Consider the following 6,000-nt stretch of genomic DNA (forward strand, 5'->3'; position numbering starts at 1 on the left):
TTTTAAACCATCATGGGAACTGCAGTTCTGGACGATGCGGTCTTTAGAGTACTCCCTAATAAAAGCCGCTCCTATTTCATGTGAACTGTATTACCATCATTTCCAAACTCATCTCCTTTGGAAAACAAAGAAGCTGAAAAAGAAGGCAATTGAACTTCCGATTACCTCAAGTAAACCCAATCCACTAGTAGCGCTAAAGCTTCTGATATGATGGAAAACAAACAGAGGGGCTAGATTTTAATCGGGAGAACCGTAAGTAACATAAAATGGCAATCCTTTGCCACTTGACTAGTGGGCAATCGTGCCTGAACAAAGCATGCATCTAAATCTCATGAGATGACAAGGGGGCGTGACACCACTGCTTTGGCAAGAGTATCTAAACATGGCAGTTTTTCTGAACACCTTACAATTATGACCCTTTCAAGGTCCCTTTGCTAACTCTAATGCTAACCTTTTCATTGTACCGCCATCTCATCCATCTAGCCACTGACCTCTCTTCCTAGTCCTGCCTCTGTCCTTGTCCTAGTAATTGACAAATTACTTTCTCCCCCTTCTAAGCCTTACTGAAGGCATATCTCCTCCAAAAAGCCTTCCCTGACTAAGCCCTCCATTCCTCTTCTCCCACTCCCTCCTGTGTCGCCCGGACCCACTCCCTTTATCTCCCCCTCATCTCGGCCCCGTGGCACTTATTTACATATCTGTAATTAATTTATATAAATGCTTATCTTCCCTTCTAGATCTTAAGCTCATTGTGGGCAGGGAATGTGTCTGTTACATTGTACTCTCCCAAGTGCTTAGTACAGTGCTCTGCACACTAAGTGCTCAATAAAAACGCCTGAAAGAACAACTTTTCATTTTCTGCTCAGCATGTAAGAGGCACAATGAACACTTAAGGTCTCAAGTCTTCAATGCACGACAGGAGGTCACTGATGGCTTGACATCCCACTAAAAGTCAAAACTGTCAATGCATATAAAGTACATATCGGTTATTTATGTCCCAACTGCTTTAGAAGCCGTCTTTCACTTAAACAAGGAAGAAAACAAAATTCTAAGGCATGGGATAGACAGATTGAGGGTCCCATGGTTCATCCTGTTCTATTCTTAAATATATAGCCTCTTTTTCCCTCTAAGGTTTTTTTTCTCCACTCCAACATTTAATGAAGACATCACCACAGAAGAATAAAAATGGGCAGAGCCTCTGGGGCTGATGGGTGTCCCCGTTTAGATCTATAAAATGGGGATGAAGACTGTGAGCCTCACGTGGGACAACCTGATTATCCTGAATCTACCCCAGAGCTTAGAACAGTGCTCAGCCCATAATAAGCGCTTAACAAATACTAACATCATTGTGCTTAACAATAACTAACATTTATTACAAATCAAAACTCACCTGTGCTGGGCAGCAGTGGCATGGGAGACAGTTGAGAGTGAACACTTCAGTTTCCTGCGCGGAAGAAGGCAATGGTAAACCACTTTGGTCATTTTTAACCTAGAAAACACTACAGACCCACTACCAGAGCCACAGTGAGGGTTCTGGGAGAGATGTATTGGAGACGACTCGACAGCATAAGACAAGATGGATATCTTTTTTCCTTTCTCCATCATCAGATAGTTTAACACTCCTTAGCAAACACCCAGCATAAAGTCTGCTGATGCAGTTCCACAAATTTGTTTTCCTCTATTCATACTGTGTCCAAATCAAACACACCTCCTTCTGACAGAGGACTCAGAATTACCTGCCTTGCTAACCATCACATTTTCTTCTACCCGACAATGGAATTGAGCTGAAGCAATGAAGAGAATCATTCCTACAGACAAATCTACCCTTGTGCCTTAGTGGAAAGAGCAGGGGCTTGGGAGTCAGAGGTCATGGGTTCTAATCCTGGCTCCGCCACCTGTCAGCTGTGTGACTTCGGGCAAATCGCTTCACTTCTCAGTTTCTCAGTTACCTCATCTGTAAAATGGGGATGAAGACTGTGAGGCCCACGGGGGACAACCTGATAACCTTGCGTCTATCTCAGCGCTTAGAACAGTGCTTGGCACACAGTAAGCACTTAACAATTGGCATCATCATTATTATTATTATTATCCCCAAGGGGGTGGGGCACCCCCATTCAAATTTCTGTTTTAGCCAGACTGCTCTTGCAGACTTAGATTCATTCCCTCGTATTTACTGCGTGCTTACTGTGTGCAAAGCACTGTCCTAAAGCCCCCTTCTTTTCCGGTCATTCACCTCGACTAAATCCACCCGTCGGAAAGGCTGGTCCCTTCCTCTAAGGTCGGCTGACCTGTGCCGGCCCCCGGCCAGCCTTACTAGCGGAAAGAGCCCGGGCTTAGGAGTCAGAGGTCGTGGGTTCTAATCCCACATCCGATCAGCTGTGTGACTCTGGGCCGGTCACTTGACCTCTCTGGTCCTCAGCTCCCTCATCTGTAAAATGGGGATGAAGACTGGGAGCCCCACGTGGGGCAACCTGGTACCCAGTGCTTAGAACTGTGCTTTGCACATAGTAAGCACTTAAATACCAACATTATGTTAATGATATTATGTTAATATTATTATTATTGCACTTAATAGTGCAAGAGCTGGGCCAGGCGTGGGGCTCCTTGCTCAGCACCCCCGCGGCAGGACCGCAGGGATGCGCTCTATCCGTTGCCGAATTGCACTTTCCGAGCGCTTAGGACAGTGCTCTGCACCCCCAGTAAGCGCTAAACAAACCCGACCGAATTTATAATAATAATAATAATGGATACTAATAATGTTGGTATTCGTTCAACGCTTCCTATGTGCAGAGCGCTGTCCTAAGCGCGGGGGGGAGACCAGGTTGTCCCACGTGGAGCTCGCCGTTAAGCCCCATTTTGCAGATGAGGGAACTGAGGCCCAGGGAAGTGAGTGGCTGTGGGCCACCCAGCCGACAAGTGGCAGAGGCGGGATTCGAACCGGCGACCTCCGACTCCCCAGGCCGGGCTGTGGCCACTGAGCCAGGCTGCGAAGGGCTCGCGCTGCGAAGGGCTCGCGCCGCGGCCGGGGCGCGCGGTCACCTGGGCTCGCGCCGGCCGGGCCAGGTGCGCAGGCGCGCGGCCTCCACCTGCCTCGCCCCCCCGCACTCACCGCGATCAACTCCGGCTGCAGAGCGGCTCCCCTCAGGGCCGCAGCACGCCGCTTTAAGGCGTCCCCCTCCGCCCCGCCCCGGCCCCGCCCCAGCCAAGGGGGGGCGCGCGCGCAGCCAACCGCCCTCGCGTGCGGCCCGCCGGATCCTTCCGCCGGCAGGTGGCCAGAGTCCCAACGAGGACCGGCCCCCCCCCCCCCCGCCCCAGCTGCTGCCTTGTGGGGGTGAGTGTGATAATAATAATTATTATTATAATTATAATAATAATATTGGTATTTGTGAAGCGCTTACTATGTGCAGAGCACTGTTCTAAGGGCTGGGGTAGATACAGGGGAATCAGGCTGGCCCCCGTGAGGCTCACAGTCTTCATCCCCATTTTATTAATGTTGGTAGTTGTGAAGCGCTTACTATGTGCAGAGCACTGTTCTAAGCGCTGGGGTAATTACAGGGTCATCAGGTTGGCCCACGTGAGGCTCACTCTTAATCCCCATTTTAATAATGTTGGTATTTGTTAAGGGCTTACTACGTGCAGAGCACTGTTCTAAGGGCTGGGGTAGATACAGGGGAATCAGGTTGGCCCACGTGAGGCTCACACTTAATCGCCATTTTAATAATAATAATAATGTTGGTATTTGTTAAGCGCTTACTAGGTGCAGAGCACTGTTCTAAGCGCTGGGGTAGATACAGGGGAATGAGGTTGTCCCACGTGAGGCTCACAGTCTTAATCCCCATTTTACAGATGAGGGAACCGAGGCCCAGAGAAGTTAAGTGACTTGCCCAAAGTCACACAGCTGACAAGTGGCAGAGCTGGGATTCGAACTCATGACCTCTGACTCCAAAGCCTGTGCTCTTTCCACTGAGCCACGCTGCTTCTCTAAAATAGAGCATTAACGACGAGGGTGGGATACGAACCCACGCATGCAGAACACAATGGATGCGATAAGTCCATCGCCTTAACCACTCGGCCATTTTAATAATGTTGGTATTTGTGATGCGCTTACTATGTGCAGAGCACTGTTCTAAGCGCTGGGGTAAACACAGGGTCATCAGGTTGGCCCACGTGAGGCTCACTTCTAATCCCCATTTTAATAATGTTGGTATTTGTTAAGGGCTTACTGTGTGCAGAGCACTGTTCTAAGCGCTGGGGTAGACACAAGGGAATTAGGTTGTCCCACGTGGGGCTCCCAGTCTTCATCCCCATTTTCCAGGTGAGGTCGCTGAGGCCCAGAGAAGTGAAGTGACTTGACCAGAGTCACCCAGCTGACAAGGGGCAGAGCCGGGATTCAAACCCATGAACTCTGATTCCCAAGCCCGGGCTCTTTTCCACTGAGCCACACTGCTTGGGGAACTGAGGCCCAGAGACGTGAAATGACTTGCCTACAGTCAAACAGCAGACAAGTGGCAGAGCCGGGATTCAAACCCATGACCCCCGACTCCCAAGCCCAGGCCCTTTCCACTGAGCCGCGATGCTATTTGTTAAGCCCTGACTAATAATACCAACATTATTGTTGGTATAGTATTATAACCGGGATTCGAACCCTTGGTCATGGGTTCGAATTCAGGCTCTGCCACTTGTAAGCTTTGTGACTGTGGGCAAGTCACTTCACTGGGCCTCAGTTATCTCATCTGTAAAATGGGGATTAAGACTGTGAGCCTCACGTGGGACAAACTGATTACCCTGTATCTCCCCCAGCACTTCGAACAGTGCTCTGCACATAGTAAGCGCTTAACAAATCCCAACATTATTATTATTGGTATTAGACTGCTAGCCGATTAGACTATTGGTATTAGACTGTTAGCCGATTAGACTGGAAGCCCATCAATGGGTAGGATTTGGCCATTCCAAGCGCTTAGTACAGTGCTCTGCACATAGTAAGCACTCAATAAATACTACTGATTATGGGCAGAGCACTGTTCTAAGCGCTGGGGGAGGGACAGGGTCATGAGGTGGTCCCATGTGGGGCTCCAGCCTTCATCCCCATTTGACAGCTGAGGTCATTGAGGCCCAGAGAAGTGAAGGGCCTGGCCCACAGTTACACAGCTGACAAGTGGCAGGGCCGGCATTCGAACCCAGGACCTCTGACAGAGAGCAGTGACAGAGTAATGGTTGTAAACGAGTGCTTTGTTTTCTTCAACGCCACATCCTTCAAAGTGATAAAAAACAACAACAGAGAAACCCAAATCTATCAACTTACATCATGATGCCCCCAATCTACCATCCACTTCTAGCTCCGATGTCAAGTTAAATTTCCCCCTCTTAGGACAACCTGATGACCTTGTATCTCCCCCAGTTCTTAGAACAGTGCTTGGAACATAGTAAGCACTTAACAAATGCTATTTTTAGGTAATTGAAAAATATGTAGTGGGCTTTTTATGGAAAGATGCTGCAACTCAAGATCTAATTTTAAACATTTTTAGTGATGTTGTACCATGCTACTATGATTTACAAATGAGCTTCTTTTGGCTCTATATGCAACAGTGCATTCATTGGTGAAGTAGCCCAGTACTGTTATTCCATATATCCACCCAACTTTACCCTTCTGTTGGGCAAGATCAGCATTTTGACCTTAAATCTTGTTGCATCTTCTTTGTAAATTATGTGCTTATGTTCTTAACCATTGACAAATGGATAAACTGAGGCAGAGAGTGTAATTTACTTCCTCAAGGCTTTGGAAGCAAATTGGTTATGGAATTACTTCCTCACTCATTCTTCCTGATTACCCAAAATAATTATTTTTACAATTATGGTATTAAGTGCTTACTATGTGCCAAGTACTCTTCTCAGCACTAGAAAAGACACAAGGTTATCAGTTTGGACACAGTCCCTGTCTCACAAGGGGCTCACAGTTTAGGTAAGAGAGAGTAGTATTTAATCCCCATTTTATCAATCGAG

General features: G+C 47.9%; 1 protein-coding gene across 5 annotated transcripts in view; it reads right to left on the reverse strand.

Annotated features, from left to right (window-relative positions):
- Window positions 1-3,164, reverse strand: part of LOC100083893 (collagen alpha-6(VI) chain) — a 78,699-nt gene extending 75,535 nt beyond the window's left edge. For 4 of the 5 annotated variants that reach the window (XM_029070786.1, XM_039912829.1, XM_029070781.1 and 1 more), the window contains exons 1-2: window positions 3,110-3,164; window positions 1,391-1,444 (exon numbers count right to left, since the gene is read on the reverse strand). The gene's annotated coding sequence lies outside the window, so the exon portion shown is untranslated. The remainder of the gene's footprint in view (window positions 1-1,390; window positions 1,445-3,109) is intronic. The other variant, XM_029070784.1, reaches the window with a different exon arrangement.
- Window positions 3,165-6,000: the final 2,836 nt, after the last annotated feature.

Source organism: Ornithorhynchus anatinus, chromosome 8 (assembly GCF_004115215.2).
Source record: "Ornithorhynchus anatinus isolate Pmale09 chromosome 8, mOrnAna1.pri.v4, whole genome shotgun sequence".
Classification (NCBI taxonomy): domain Eukaryota; kingdom Metazoa; phylum Chordata; class Mammalia; order Monotremata; family Ornithorhynchidae; genus Ornithorhynchus; species Ornithorhynchus anatinus.